We start from the raw sequence: 17,046 nt of genomic DNA, 5'->3' as shown, positions 1-17,046 counted from the left end.
CAAAGAATGAAGAGTGTAGAAGTAAGAAAATAGAAGAAGAAAACTCAATTCCCTCTTCCGATTCCCAAACGCAAAGCTCAAATCTCAAATTCAGCTCTTCAATGAAAATTAAAAGTGTCAAAAAATCCTCAAAGGTAAGAAAAGGTAAAAGTCCTTTCTAAATCAAACTAACTTCTATTTATACACTTCCTATTTTAGGATTTTAGAATTTGGAGTGGGCTTTTTAATTTTGTGAAGATTTGAATTTAATTGGAATTTTGGTTGAATTTTGGCCCATGGGTACCACTCCCAGGGCAATGCTCGGTTGATGCCAAGAGCGCAGCATCCAAACCTTGCTGGCCTTCCAAGTTTGTGTGACAAGCTCCTTTGGGCAGCCTCAGGGTAGCGCTCGGTTGTTGGTGAGAGCACAGCATCCATGTTGCTTGTGTATGTCAAATTGGGTACTCCAAGCTCCCTTGGCCGTTGGTGCACGAAATTGCAATAACACTTTTGCAATCCCGCACAACTAACCAGCAAGTGCACTGGGTCGTCCAAGTAATACCTTGCGTGAGCAAGGGTCGATCCCACGGAGATTGTCGGCTTGAAGCAAGCTATGGTTACCTTGTAAATCTTAGTCAGGATATCAGAAATTATCAGGATTGATTGTAAAAAGCAAAAGAACATGAAAAAGGTACTTGTTTTGCAGTAGTGGAGAATAGGCTGAGGCTTTGGAGATGCTCCATCTTCCGAATCTCTGCTTTCCTACTGTCATCTTCATCAAACACGCAAGGCTCCTTCCATGGCAAGCTGTATGTAGGGTTTCACCGTTGTCAGTGGCTACCTCCCATCCTCTCAGTGAAAATACGTCCCTGATGCTCTGTCACAGCATAGGCTAATCATCTGTCGGTTCTCAATCAGGCCGGAATAGAATCCAGTGATTCTTTTGCGTCTGTCACTAACGCCCCGCCCTCAGGAGTTTGAAGCACGTCACAGTCATTCAATCATTGAGTCCTACTCAGAATACCACAGACAAGGTTTAGACCTTCCGGACCCTCTTGAATGCCGCCATCAGTTCTAGCTTATACCACGAAGATTCCGATTAAAGAACCCAAGAGATATCTACTTAATCTAAGGTAGAACAGAGGTGATTGTCAGGCACATGTTCATAGTTGAGAATGATGATGAGTGTCACGGATCATCACATTCATCCGGGTTAAGAGCAAGTGATATCTTAGAATGGAAGCAAGCATGATTAAATAAGAAACAGTAGTAATTGCATTAATCCATCAAGACACAGCAGAGCTCCTCACCCCCAACCATGGGGTTTAGAGACTCATGTTATGGAAGGTACAAGAAATGTGTAAAAAGTGTTATGAGGTCATAAGGTTCTGATTACAATGTCAAAAGATCCTATAAGTAGTAAAAGCTAGTATCCTAAGGTTTACAGAAATGAGTAAATGACAGAAAAATCCACTTCCGGGCCCACTTGGTGTGTGCTTGGGCTGAGCATTGAAGCTTTTATGTGTAGAGACGTTTTCTGGAGTTAAACGCCAGCTTTCATGCCAGTTTGGGCGTTTAACTCCAACTTTTATGCCAGTTCCGGCGTTTAACGCTGGAATTTCTGATGCTGATTTGCCACGCCGGTTTGGGCCATCAAATCTTGGGCAAAGTATGGACTATCATATATTGCTGGAAAGCCCAGGATGTCTACTTTCCAATGCTTTTGAGAACGCGCCAATCGGGCTTCTGTAGCTCCAGAAAATCCACTTCGAGTGCAGGGAGGTCAGAATCCAACAGCATCTGCAGTCCTTTTCAGTCTCTGGATCAGATTTTTGCTCAGAACCTTCAATTTCAGCCAGAAAATACCTGAAATCACAGAAAAACACACAAACTCATAGTAAAGTCCAGAAAAGTGAATTTTAACTAAAAACTAATAAAAATATACTAAAAACTAACTAAAAGATACTAAAAACATACTAAAAACAATGCCAAAAAGCGTACAAATTATCCGCTCATCACAACACCAAACTTAAATTGTTGCTTGTCCCCAAGCAACTGAAGATCAAAATAGAATAAAAAGAAGAGAATATACTATAGATTCCAAAATATCAAAGAAACATAGTTCCAATTAGATGAGCGGGACTAGTAGCTTTTTGCCTCCGAACAGTTTTGGCATCTCACTCTATCCTTTGAAGTTCAGAATGATTGGCATTTATGAGAACTCAGAACTCAGATAGTGTTATTGATTCTCCTAGTTAAGTATGATGATTCTTGAACATAGCTAGTGTATGAGTCTTGGCTGTGGCCCAAAGCACTCTGTCTTCCAGTATTACCACCGGATACATACATGCCACAGACACATAATTGGGTGAACCTTTTTAGATTGTGACTCAGCTTTGCTAAAGTCCCCAATTAGAGGTGTCCAGGGTTCTTAAGCACACTCTTTTTGCCTTGGTTCACAACTTTATTTCTTTCTTTTTCTTTTTCTTCTCTTTTCTCTTCTTTTTTTTTCGAAAATCTTTTTTTTTTTCACTGCTTTTTCTTGCTTCAAGAATCATTTTTATGATTTTTCAGATCCTCAGTAACAGTTCTCTTTCTCCTCATTCTTTCAAGAGCCAACAATTTTAACATTCTTAAAACAGCAAATTCAAGATATATATGCACTGTTCAAGCATTCATTCAGAAAACAAAAAGTATTGTCACCACATCAAACTAATTCAACTAGTTTCAAGGATAAATTTCGAAACCCTGTACTTCTTGTTCTTTTGTGATTAAAGCATTTTTTTTTTAAGAGAGGTGATGGATTCATAGGACATTCATAGCTTTAAGGCATAAACTTTAATTTTATTAATTATGATTTAAGAACAAGACTCAGAAAATAAATATAAGATGAAACAAAATAAAATAAAAAAAAACGAAAACAATAGGCTCCTAATGATAGAGGTTTTCACAGAGTTAGGACTCAACAACCTTGATTTTGAGAAGTGGATGCTCCCTCAGCTTGAGAGGAGAGCTTTTGGCGTTTCAATTCTTGGATTTCACGCCCCTGCTTCTCTTGTTCCTTCAGCAATTTGCAGATCATGCAGTTCTGATTCTGCTGTTCTTCCTTCAGTTGCTCCATAGTCTCTTGCAACTTGTTAATGGATGCTTCTAGGCTGGCCCAGTAGCCAATTTCAGGGAATTTAGGGAGGAACTCACGCGCCCTCCTCTTGATAGAGTTGTCTTGCACTTGTCCTTCCATTGACTTCTTGGTGATTGGATGTTCAATGGGTATGAACTCATCTACTTCCATCTTTACCCCAGCCTCTTTACAGAGCAAGGAGATCAAGCTTGGGTAAGCCAATTTGGCTTCAGTGGAATTCTTGTTTGCAATTGTGTAGATCTCACAAGCAATCACATGATGCACCTCCACTGCTTTTCCAAGCATAATGCAATGAATCATCACTGCTCTCTTGATAGTAACCTCAGAACGGTTGCTAGTGGGCAATATGGAACGCCCAATAAAGTCTAGCCAATCTCTTGCAATTGGTTTGAGGTCTCCCCTCTTGAGTTGGTTAGGGACACCTTTAGAATTGGTTATCCACTTAGTTCCAGGGAGGCATATGTCCTCTAGAACTTGATCCAACCCTTTATCTACTCTCACCATCCTCCTATTAAAGGAGTCAGGATCATCTTGCAGTTGAGGCAACTTGAAGATTTCTCTTATTTTGTCCAGATGAAAGTATATAACTTTCCCTCTGACCATGGTTCTATAGGTATGGTAAGCGGTTCCAGTCATTCTCTGCTTATCTGTCAGCCACAGATTTGAGTAGAATTCCTGAACCATGTTCCTTCCAACCTTTGTCTCAGGATTGGTTAGAACTTCCCAACCTCTGTTTCGAATTTGCTCTTGGATCCCCGGATATTCATCTTCTTTCAGATCAAATTTCACTTCCGGGATCACTGACCTCAGTCCCATTATTTTGTGATAATGGTCTTCATGTTCTTTGGTTAAGAACTTCTCTTGATTCCAAAGATTCTTTGGATTAGTCTCTTTCTTTCCTCTTAAATTGGTTTGTTTTCCCTTAGGATCCATGATCTTGATGAATCTTGGCTTAGTGATCACGGAAAAGCACACCAAACTTAGAGGTTTGCTTGTCCTCAAGCAAAAGAAAAGAGAGAAGAGAGGGGGAGGAAGAGAAAATTCGAATGGTGTGATGGAATGAGGGAGCCAAACGTTTATTTATAAGGTGGGGAGGGGAGTTTTCGAAAAAGAAGAGAGAAATTTGAAAGGAGATTTGAGAAGATATGCCAAAAAATTGAGGAAAGGGTGAAATTTTTGAACAATGTTTGTAATTGATTTGAAATAAATTTGGAGAGTGGTTTTGATTTTTGAAGATTTGAAAGTGAATGATGAATGATTGAAGTGTGATTTTGTAGAAAAGTATGGGTGAGAAAAGGGAAGTTTTAAAAAAATTGAATTGAAAACAAAATTGTGGTCCCCCCACCTTTCTGGCGTTAAACGCCCAGAATGGCACCCATTCTGGCGTTTAACGCCCATTTGCTACCCCTTTTGGGCGTTTAACGCCCAGCCAGGTGCCCTGGCTGGCGTTAAACGCCAGAAATCTTTTATCACTGGGCGTTTTTCTAAACGCCCAGGATGCTGCACACCTGGCGTTAAACGCCCAGAATGGTGCCCATTCTGGCGTTTAACGCCCAAAATGGCACCATTCCTGGCGTTAAACGCCCAGAATGGTACCCATTCTGGCGTTTAACGCCCAAAATGCCCCTTACTGGCGTTTTTTCGCCAGTAAGCTCATTTTCTCTGCTTTTTGAGCTGAATCCTTCTGTAACTCTGTGAATTCCTTCATTTTTGATACTTGCCTCTGTAAGAACTAATCATATACCCTCCTAATGACTGGGTTGCCTCCCAGCAAGCGCTTCTTTACTGTCTTTAGCTGGACTTCTGCTAAGAATCACTCAAGTCTCAGTTTTGAGCATTCCTGCTCAAAATTTCCTTCAAGATAGTGCTTGATTCTCTGTCCATTAACAATGAACCTTTTGTCAGAATCAACATCCTGAAGCTCAACATATCCATATGGTGACACTCTTGTGATCACATACGGACCCCTCCACCGGGATTTGAGTTTTCCTGGAAACAATTTGAGCCTGGAGTTGAATAGCAGAACTTTTTGTCCTGGCTCAAAGACTCTGGTTGACAATCTCTTGTCATGCCACTTCTTTGCCTTTTCCTTATAAATTTTTGCATTTTCAAAGGCATTGAGTCTGAACTCCTCTAGCTCATTTAGCTGGAGCAGTCTTTTCTCACCAGCTAACTGAGCATCCATGTTTAGGAATCTGGTTGCCCAATAGGCTTTATGTTCCAGTTCCACAGGCAAATGACAGGCCTTCCCATACACCAGTTGGTATGGAGAGGTTCCTATAGGAGTCTTGAATGCTGTTCTGTATGCCCACAGAGCATCATCCAAGCTTTTTGCCCAATCTTTTCTTCGGGCTATCACAGTCCGTTCTAGGATTCTTTTTAATTCTCTGTTAGAGACTTCTGCTTGCCCATTTGTCTGTGGATGATACGGAGTTGCCACTTTATGGCTAATTCCATGTCTAACCATAGCAGAGTGTAGCAGTTTATTGCAGAAATGAGTGCCCCCATCACTGATTAATACTCTGGGAACACCAAACCTGCTGAAGATGTGTTTCTGAAGGAATTTCAGCACGGTCTTGGTATCATTAGTGGGTGTAGCAATTGCTTCTACCCACTTAGATACATAGTCCACTGCCACTAGAATGTAAGTGTTTGAGTATGATGGTGGGAATGGCCCCATGAAGTCAATTCCCCATACATCAAACAATTCTATCTCTAATATCCCTTGTTGAGGCATGGCATATCCGTGAGGCAGGTTACCAGCTCTTTGGCAACTATCACAGTTACGTACAAACTCTCGGGAATCTTTATAGAGAGTAGGCCAGTAGAAGCCACACTGGAGGACTTTAGTGGCTGTTCGCTCACTTCCAAAATGTCCTCCATAATGTGATCCATGGCAATGCCATAAGATCTTTTGTGCTTCTTCTCTGGGTACACATCTGCGGATCACTCCGTCAGCACATCTCTTAAAGAGATATGGTTCATCCCAGAGGTAGTACTTTGCATCTGAAATTAATTTCTTTCTTTGCACATTACTGTACTCCTTGGGTATGAACCTCACAGCTTTATAATTTGCAATATCTGCAAACCATGGAGCTTCCTGAATGGCAAAGAGTTGCTCATCTGGGAAAGTCTCAGAGATCTCAGTAGAAGGGGGGACGCCCCAGCTACTGGTTCTATTCGGGACAGATGATCAGCCACTTGGTTTTCTGTCCCTTTTCTGTCTCTTATTTCTATATCAAACTCTTGTAGAAGCAACACCCATCTGATTAGCCTGGGTTTTGAATCCTGCTTTGTGAGTAAGTATTTAAGAGCAGCATGGTCAGTGTACACAACCACCTTTGATCCCACTAGGTAGGATCTAAACTTGTCAATGGCATAAACCACTGCAAGTAACTCTTTCTCTGTGGTTGTGTAGTTCTTTTGTGCGTCATTTAGAACACGGCTGGCATAATAAATGACGTGCAAAAGCTTGTTATGCCTCTGTCCCAACACTGCACCAATGGCATGATCACTGGCATCACACATTAATTCAAATGGCAATGTCCAATCTAGTGCAGAGATAACTGGTGCTGTGACCAGCTTAGCCTTCAGGGTCTCAAATGCCTGCAGACACTCATTATCAAAGATAAATGGAGTGTCAGCAGCTAGCAGATTACTTAGAGGTTTGGCAATTTTTGAAAAATCCTTTATAAACCTTCTGTAGAATCCTGCATGCCCAAGAAAGCTTCTGATTGCCTTAACATTGGCAGGTGGTGGTAATTTTTCAATTACCTCTACCTTTGCCTTATCCACCTCTATTCCCCTGCTTGAAATTTTGTGCCCAAGGACAATTCCTTCAGACACCATAAAGTGACATTTCTCCCAGTTTAAAACCAGGTTAGTTTCTTGGCATCTTTTCAGGATAAGTGATAGGTGGTTAAGACAGGAGCTGAATGAGTCTTCATATACTGAAAAGTCATCCATGAAGACTTCCAGAAATTTCTCTACCATGTCTGATAAGATAGAGAGCATGCACCTCTGAAAGGTTGCAGGTGCATTGCACAGACCAAAAGGCATTCTCCTATAGGCAAACACGCCAGAAGGGCAGGTAAATGCTGTTTTCTCTTGGTCCTGGGGATCTACTGCAATTTGGTTGTAGCCTGAATAGCCATCCAAAAAGCAGTAATAGTCATGACCAGCTAGTCTTTCTAGCATTTGGTCTATGAATGGTAAAGGAAAATGATCCTTTCTGGTGGCTGTATTGAGCCTTCTGTAGTCAATACACATACGCCATCCTGTGACTGTCCTTGTAGGAACCAGTTCATTTTTTTCATTATGAACCACTGTCATGCCTCCCTTTTTGGGAAGAACTTGGACAGGGCTCACCCAGGGGCTATCAGAAATAGGATAAATAATCCCAGCCTCCAGTAATTTAGTGACCTCTTTCTGCACCACCTCCTTCATGGCTGGATTTAGCCTCCTCTGTGGTTGAACCACTGGTTTGGCATTATCCTCCAACAGGATCTTGTGCATGCATCTAGCTGGGCTAATGCCCTTAAGATCACTTATGGACCACCCAAGAGCTGTCTTGTGTGTCCTAAGCACTTGAATCAGTGCCTCCTCTTCCTGTGGATTTAAAGCAGAGCTTATAATCACTGGAAAAGTGTCACCCTCTCCTAGAAATGCATATTTCAGAGATGGTGGTAGAGGTTTGAGTTCAGGTTTGGGAGGTTTATCCTCCTCCTGAGGAATTTTCGAAAATTCCTTTACTTCCTCTAGTTCTTCTTGATCAGGCTGAGCATCTTTGAAGATGTCCTCAAGCTCTGATTCTAGGCTTTCAGTCATATTGATCTCTTCTACCAGAGAGTCAATAATGTCAGCGCTCATGCAGTCATCTGGTGTGTCTGGATGCTGCATTGCTTTCACAGCATTCAACTTGAACTCATCCTCATTGACTCTCAGGGTTACTTCCCCTTTTTGTACATCAATGAGAGTTCGTCCAGTTGCTAGGAATGGTCTTCCTAGAATGAGAGTTGCACTTTTGTGCTCCTCCATTTCCAGCACCACAAAGTCAGTGGGAAAGGCAAATGGCCCAACCTTGACAATCATGTCCTCTATTATGCCTGATGGGTGTTTAATGGAGCCATCAGCAAGTTGGAGGTATATCCTGGTTGGTTTGACTTCTCCAGCCAACCCAAGCTTTCTGATAGTGGATGCAGGTATTAGATTGATGCTTGCTCCAAGATCACATAGGGCTGTCTTGGTGCAAGCGCCTTCTAATGTGCATGGTATTATAAAGCTTCCAGGATCTTGAAGCTTTTCTGGTAAGCTTTTTAATATGACTGCACTGCATTCTTCAGTGAGAAAGACTTTTTCAGTTTCTCTCCAATCCTTCTTATGACTTAAGATCTCTTTCATGAACTTAGCATAAGAAGGTATTTGCTCAAGTGCCTCTGCAAACGGAATCTTTATTTCAAGAGTCCTTAGATAGTCTGCAAAGCGGGCAAATTGCTTATCCTGTTCCGCTTTGCGGAGTTTCTGAGGATAAGGCATCTTGGCTTGATATTCTTCAACCTTAGATGCTGCAGGTTTATTCCTTACAGAAGTGGTTGAAGAGGCCTTGTTAGAAGGATTATTATCAGCACTCTCAGGTGTCTGATTCTCCCTTGGCGTTTGAACGCCAGGATTGGGAGGAAAATGGGCGTTTAACACCAACTTTTCCCCCTTTTCTGGCATTTGAACGCCAGAACTGGGCAGGGAATGGGCGTTAAACGCCAGCTTTTCCCCCTTTTCTGGCGTTTGAACGCCAGAATTGGGCAAGGAATGGGCGTTTAACGCCAGCTTTCCTTCCCTTTCTGGCGTTTGAACGCCAATAACATTCCTCTCTGGGCTCTTACTGTCCTCAGAGGGATTTTGAACAGTGGTTTGGTTATCCTCTGTCAATTGTTCCTTGTTTGGCTTTTTGCTCTTTTGAGCAGTGTTATTTAGTGTCTTCCCACTCCTCAGTTGAACTGCTTGACATTCCTCTGTTATCTGTTCAGATATTTGCTGTTTTGCTTGATTCAACTGCAGTTCTATTCTCTTGTTAGCAACCTTAGTATCATGGAGCATTTCTTTAAATTCTGCTAACTGTTCTGTCATCAGGAGTAATTGTTGATTAAGCTCATTCATCTGTTCTTGAGGATTAGGATCAGTGACTAATGCCATGACTTCCTCCTTTGGTACGAACTCATTGCTAGAATATAAATATTGATTTCTAGCAACAGTGTCTATAAGCTCTTGAGCTTCTTCAATTGTCTTCCTCATGTGTATAGATCCACCAGCTGAGTGGTCTAAAGACATCTGAGCTTTTTCTGTGAGCCCATAGTAGAAGATGTCTAACTGTACCCACTCTGAAAACATTTCAGAGGGGCATTTTCTAAGCATACCTCTATACCTCTCCCAGGCATTATAAAGGGATTCATTATCCTCTTGTTTAAAGCCTTGGATGTCCAGCCTTAGCTGTGTCATCCTCTTTGGAGGGTAGAAATGATTCAGGAATTTGTCTGATAACTGCTTCCATTTCTTTATGCTTGCTGTAGGCTGGTTATTCAACCACCTTTTTGCTTGATCTTTTACAGCAAATGGAAACAGTAATAGTCTGTAGACATCCTGATCTACCTCTTTATCATGTACTGTGTCAGCAATTTGTAAAAATTGTGCCAGAAACTCAGTAGGTTCTTCCTGTGGAAGACCGGAATACTGGCAATTTTGCTGCACTATGATAATGAGTTGAGGGTTTAGCTCAAAGCTGCTTGCTTTGATGGGAGGTATACAGATGCTACTCCCATATGCAGCTGTAATGGGGTTAGCATATGACCCCAGAGTCCTCTTGGACTGATTAATTCCACTTAAGTCCATAATGGACAAAAGGAAAATGAGAATGATTACAAAAAGATAAATTTTGTTTTGTTTTGTTTTTTTTTTGAATTTTAAACGAAAAATTAAAATAAAACAAAAGGAAATAAAAAAAATAAATTCGAAAATCAAAAAGAAAATAAGATCAAAGCAAATTGAGAACTAAATCAATCAGTTAATTAAAAAGATTTTGAAAAAAGCAATTAAAAAGATATGATTGAAAAGTTTTTTATGAAAAAGATTTGATTTTTAAAAAGAGGAAAGAGAAAAACAGCAGAAAGACACCAAACTTAAAATTTTTAGAAAATCAAACACTAATTTTCGAAAATTTTAAAGGAAAAACACAAAGGGGACACCAAACTTAGAATTTTTATGAATCAAAAAGGGACTAAGAACATGCAATTTCGAAAAACTAGAAGAAAAACAAAAGCATGCAATGGACACCAAACTTAAAATATGAAGCTAGACTCAACTAAAAGACTCTAAACCAACAAAAATAAAACAGTCCTAATCTAAGCAACAAGATAAGCCGTCAGTTGTCCAAACTCGAACAATCCCCGGCAACGGCGCCAAAAACTTGGTGCACGAAATTGCAATAACACTTTTGCAATCCCGCACAACTAACCAGCAAGTGCACTGGGTCGTCCAAGTAATACCTTGCGTGAGCAAGGGTCGATCCCACGGAGATTGTCGGCTTGAAGAAAGCTACGGTTACCTTGTAAATCTTAGTCAGGATATCAGAAATTATCAGGATTGATTGTAAAAAGCAAAAGAACATGAAAAAGGTACTTGTTTTGCAGTAGTGGAGAATAGGCTGAGGCTTTGGAGATGCTCCATCTTCCGAATCTCTGCTTTCCTACTGTCATCTTCATCAAACACGCAAGGCTCCTTCCATGGCAAGCTGTATGTAGGGTTTCACCGTTGTCAGTGGCTACCTCCCATCCTCTCAGTGAAAATACGTCCCTGATGCTCTGTCACAGCATAGGCTAATCATCTGTCGGTTCTCAATCAGGCCGGAATAGAATCCAGTGATTCTTTTGCGTCTGTCACTAACGCCCCGCCCTCAGGAGTTTGAAGCACGTCACAGTCATTCAATCATTGAGTCCTACTCAGAATACCACAGATAAGGTTTAGACCTTCCGGACCCTCTTGAATGCCGCCATCAGTTCTAGCTTATACCACGAAGATTCCGATTAAAGAACCCAAGAGATATCTACTTAATCTAAGGTAGAACAGAGGTGGTTGTCAGGCACATGTTCATAGTTGAGAATGATGATGAGTGTCACGGATCATCACATTCATCCGGGTTAAGAGCAAGTGATATCTTAGAATGGAAGCAAGCATGATTAAATAAGAAACAGTAGTAATTGCATTAATCCATCAAGACACAGCAGAGCTCCTCACCCCCAACCATGGGGTTTAGAGACTCATGCTATGGAAGGTACAAGAAATGTGTAAAAAGTGTTATGAGGTCATAAGGTTCTGATTACAATGTCAAAAGATCCTATAAGTAGTAAAAGCTAATATCCTAAGGTTTACAGAAATGAGTAAATGACAGAAAAATCCACTTCCGGGCCCACTTGGTGTGTGCTTGGGCTGAGCATTGAAGCTTTTATGTGTAAAGACGTTTTCTGGAGTTAAACGCCAGCTTTCATGCCAGTTTGGGCGTTTAACTCCAACTTTTATGCCAGTTCCGGCGTTTAACGCTGGAATTTCTGATGCTGATTTGCCACGCCGGTTTGGGCCATCAAATCTTGGGCAAAGTATGGACTATCATATATTGCTGGAAAGCCCAGGATGTCTACTTTCCAATGCCGTTGAGAGCGCGCCAATCGGGCTTCTGTAGCTCCAGAAAATCCACTTCGAGTGCAGGGAGGTCAGAATCCAACAGCATCTGCAGTCCTTTTCAGTCTCTGGATCAGATTTTTGCTCAGAACCTTCAATTTCAGCCAGAAAATACCTGAAATCACAGAAAAACACACAAACTCATAGTAAAGTCCAGAAAAGTGAATTTTAACTAAAAACTAATAAAAATATACTAAAAACTAACTAAAAGATACTAAAAACATACTAAAAACAATGCCAAAAAGCGTACAAATTATCCGCTCATCAGCCGTGTCAAGCATCGCACCAAACTCCTTTGGCGCTGCCTCCCTTGCGTGAGAAGCTTGCTAGCGTTCGGTGAATGGGAAGAGCGCAGCTCTCTTTGCTTGGGGTGAGGCTTTCGGTTCGAGCTCTGGTGGAAGCACTTCAGTGCCAACTTTGAGGAACAACCAAGGGTAGCGCTCCTCCAGCTCCTTGGTTCGAACCTCCATGAATGCATTTCAGCCAATTTTTGCTTGTTTTCCTTGCAAGGAGCGCTTCTTCCTTCCCTAAGCACATGGGTTCAAACCTTGTGGCCTCCAATAGCAAACATTTCACCTTGAATTAAATTGAAATGGAGCCCGATAAAGTTATTTGTGTTAACCAAGTGCTATTGCCTTTGCCTTGTTTCCTTGGCCTTAAGTAGAGCTGGGTTAAGTGAGAGAGCGCAACTTCCTTGCCCCTTGCTTTCTTGGCTTTGAGTAGGGCTCTTATGGAGAGCGCTGAGCTCTTTGAGAGAGCGCTATAGCTTTTCTTCCTTGATGTGCCACGCTTTTCTTCTTCCTTAGGCCACGCTTTCCTCATTTCTTTCTTTTCTTCACCTACAAGTAATCAAACAACCAATCAAATGATCACCAAATTCACAAGGTTTACAAATCATTCAAAAACCAAGTAATTTTAGCTTAAACCTCATGATTTTGTGTCAATTAAAGGATGATTGATTGATTCAACAAAACCATGCAAATCTACTCCAAACCACTTACTTATAATGCAAGAAAGTGCATAAAACCTAATGAAACAAGTGAAAAATGCTTGAAAAGCTAGCATAAGATGACTTGTGATCACAACACCAAACTTAAACCTTGCTTGTTCCCAAGCAAGCATCAAACATAAGAGAAAATGAAATGAAACAGAGAAGTATACATATCCTTATTTAGCAGATAGTTGAACTTGGTTCATGGGGTTTTATCCTTAGTTGAACTTGCTGCTATATAGAAAATGTTTCCTCAAAGGTTTACTAAGGTTGCTGCTACAATGCTTTGCTTTTGCTTGATCCCTTGCTAGCTTTTCCTTCCTTATTTTGCTTAGAGAGCTTATTACTCATTTAAAGCTTGGTGGCAAATGTTGCAGCAGCCTTTGGCTTAGTTTTGCTCAACATTTCTTCACCACAGATACATGGCTCACATTTTCTTCCTAGGAACATTGATGCCTAGCATCTCTTTGGACCACTAAGTGTTTTGTAGCTAGGTTGCTCTTGATAGTGGACTTTCAGTTGGCAATCCTAAATCAATTGATCTAAGTGGCCAAGTTTCAAAATACTCCTCAGAACTTACTTGTCCAAGCATTTTCTAGTACAAAAACACCACAGGCATGTGTCCTAGGGATCTAAACTATTGGTGTCTAGCATTATTGTTTGTTTCTTTGCCAATTCTTGGCTTTTCTCTTTCTTTTGTTTTTGTTTTGCTTCATTCTCAAGGGATTTCTATTAATAGCAGACTTTGTAGTAGTAAGCTAGTTCATATTTCAAGGAACATGTCATTATGCAGCATTTATTTTATGAGCTATTCATTAAATCAAGCAAATACCACCACTAACTTTCATTCAAACTTCTACAACATTGGACATTCACTTTCTATTTCAAACATTTTCCTTTTATTCAAACAGAAAGGAAATAAAACAAAATTCAAGCTAATGATGGATGACAAACATTATGCAGATCAGCATTCAGAAAATGAAAGTGCATAACATAAAGCAATTGGAGGCATCTCATGTTGCAGGGATGCATCTTCCTTATTTAATTGAAAAACATGAAAGAAACTCTACCACCTTCTAATTATCATGCACCCTGCTTGATTCTCCTTTATTCTTCCTCTTCTTGGTGTAATCTTGAGGCTCTTCAACAGGGCACCTCCTATCCCAAATAGGATCCATCAGACCTGAGAGTCCAGCCTCCTCCATTCTATGTATTGTACATGTTGTATGCTTCTTGGTTCTTGCTCTCTGACAATCCACTAACCCTTGGCATTGCTCAAAAGGCTTGGTTTGTGGATTCAATGCTGGCATGCTATGGGTTAAATAATCCAACTTTGCTTGGGTGTCTTCATCATACTCTGTCCTTTCTGCATACATATTCTCTCCAATGGTATGATATAGATTCTTCTATTGGTACAAATTTTGAACATATTCCCCATACTTGGTTTGCCTAAAAAATAATCCTTCATGTGACTTTTGAAACTCTGCTGACTGTTCCTTTTGCCCTTCAAGAATTCTTGGCTGAAATTCTTGCTGTTGAATCATCATTTGTTGCTGCCAGTTTTCTTGTCGTTCCTCCATGTGGCACTACCATCTCTCTCTATCCTCTCTGTCCTTCAAATATTGCTCCTGTTGCCTCAGATATTGTTCTTGCTGTTGCTCCTCTGCTTTCATGAAATTTTGAGACATTTCCTCAATTGTTCTCTGTATTTGACTCAAGTCTAATGCACCAGGAACTTGCTCCCCTACCACTTGTGGTCTTCTTACTCTACTTTGAGTTCTTCTTTCCTCTTGCTCATCATCTTCAATGATACCTTCCATGCTTCTCTTTGTGATTCCCTTTCCTACTATTATTTTCTCTGTGTCCTCGTCTTTAAAGATCACCCCAACCCTGTTGCATAGCCTTAGAATGGTGCTTAGATGACCAAGCCTACACGATTTACTTGTGTTTTCAGCCATCTCCCGAATACTGTCGGCTATAAGCTGTGAGAGGTTGATTTCTCCTCCATGTAGGATGCAGTATGTCAAGAGTGCTCACTTGACTGTGACCGATGAGGTGTTTCCAATAGGGAGTATAGATCTCCTTACTATCTCATACCACCCCTCGGCCTCAAGAGTGAGATCTAGCCTTTTCAAATGGCTTGGGGCTCCCTTTGAGTCTCTTTCCTAATCTGTGTCTTTCATGCATAACCCTTGTAATATCTCATTAGGGTCATTCTTACCCTGAATTCTATCCTTAAAGCTAAGCTCTCCATAGGTTACCCTCCTCAGCTGTAGGACCCTCATAACTGATGGTGGGCTAAAATCCACCTCAACACCTCTGGCATAACTCTTATAAGGGGGGTTGTCCTTGCTTTCCTTCACAGTATTAGCGTAGAACTCCCTTATCATGACTGCACTAATGTCAGTGAAGGGTTCACATAGAAGTTCCCACCTCCTGTCCCTAGTAATTTACCTCATGATGGGATACTCCCCCTCCCTTAGTCTAAAGCCCATCTCAGGAATGATATGCTTTGATTTCATGAGCCTATGATATCTTCCTTCATGAAATTGAGATTTAAATTTCTTTGTATCATGGGTTAGGGATTTGGTCACCATTGGTTCCTTTCCCTTTCTTCTACTAGAGCTTGACGGGGCCATGAGTTTAGAAAGAGGGGAGAAGCAAGGGTGAGCTTCGATTGGGGTGAGGTTCGTTTTTTTTTTTTGTGAAAGGAAGGAGAAATGATGTGCTATTTGGGGAAGAGGGCTGCCGGACGTGTTTTTGGGATAGGAGAAGAGTGAACTAAGAGCTTATGAGTGTGAGGAAGGCTTGTATGAATGTGTAGCTCATGAAGTGTCTCAGGCTATTTATAGACAAGGCATCAAGTCTTTGAACAAAAACACACTTGAAGAGTGTAATTCGGTTAAGGCCATGAAGTGTGAAGATTGAGCTAACATTATGGGAATCTCATGAGATGAACGGCTTGCATGCATAGTTGAAGGTTGACAAGGATTCATTCCCCATTGGCTGCATGAGGTTCGGCCTTCAAGGGTGCATGCATGCAGATTTTGTTTTCTAAGGGGCACACTTCTCTAGGCACATGTGATCACCCTCCCTTGCATTGTCATAGCCGTGACTTTCTTCTCCTTTTGTCCTTTTCCCAATCTTCTTTTTCCTATTCAATTAAATCAATAAAATAGTGAGCCTTAGGATTTGAAAGTGGCATAGTGGTGTGGTGAATAGAATTTACACAATTCAACATGTTCCTTAGTCATAAATAACCAATTGTGCTCCTTAGATAGTGAAACAAAATTTGGTAGACACCAAACTTGTTCCTTGCTAAGGAATTAATGTAAAATGCAAATAATTCATCACAGTTGGTACATTCATCATAAGGAACATTTTATTTTCTATCATAAACTCCTAGAATGAAACAATGTATGATCCATCTATCCATAAATTTAATCATATGAATAAAATTGATTTTTCTTCACTTTAATGCACAGGTAGACACCAAACTTAATGTTTGGCTATATACCTCATCAAAATGAATAAGTATATAGTCTAAGCAAGCTTGAGGAGCTATTTTGGAGTGCTTGCAGGCACACCAAACTTAGAAATCTAGCATATGCCTCAAGACAGTCATGCAATTATCAGATATATTCATGAGGATTCAAATTCATGCTAGAGGGATCATTGATTATTGGATTTAAAACAAGACAAGAATCTTAAATCATGGGCTGCCTCCCATGGAGCATTAGTTTATTGTCATTAGCTTGACATTGGCCCCTTATTAGGGTGGTCGATGACTGTAGTGTCTCAACTTATCTCCCCTCACTGTGAGCTTCCTTCCAGTGCCTTTATGTTTAATTTCTGCATGCTCCAGTGAGAGTATCCTGCTGACAGTGTAGTAGTCATCAGCTTATTGGTTTGTTCCCAACTGTTGGTAGATTAACTGTACTTTATCTCCCTTTGAAAATCCCTCAGTTGGGATCTTTTTGTTCTTTCATCCTTTTTGAGCCTTTTTCTTGCTTTTCTTTCTTCTTTGTGTTGATCCTTCTTCTTTGACAGTGGACTGCATTTTAGGACTTTCCTTCTCAGTTATTAACACTTCAATTTCTTCTTGCTTTTCCTCATTACTCTGCTCAGTCTCCTTTTCCTTTTGATCTGCCTTGTTTCTTGTTTCTTGCTTTGGAAGGGAATTAATAAGTGTCTTGTTGGTTTCTTCCTT

This window comes from Arachis stenosperma, chromosome 9, assembly GCF_014773155.1.
Source record: "Arachis stenosperma cultivar V10309 chromosome 9, arast.V10309.gnm1.PFL2, whole genome shotgun sequence".
In the NCBI taxonomy this organism is placed as follows: Eukaryota; Viridiplantae; Streptophyta; class Magnoliopsida; order Fabales; family Fabaceae; genus Arachis; species Arachis stenosperma.
The sequence above is the reverse complement of the archived record's forward strand: the minus strand, read 5'-3'. Positions refer to the sequence as shown.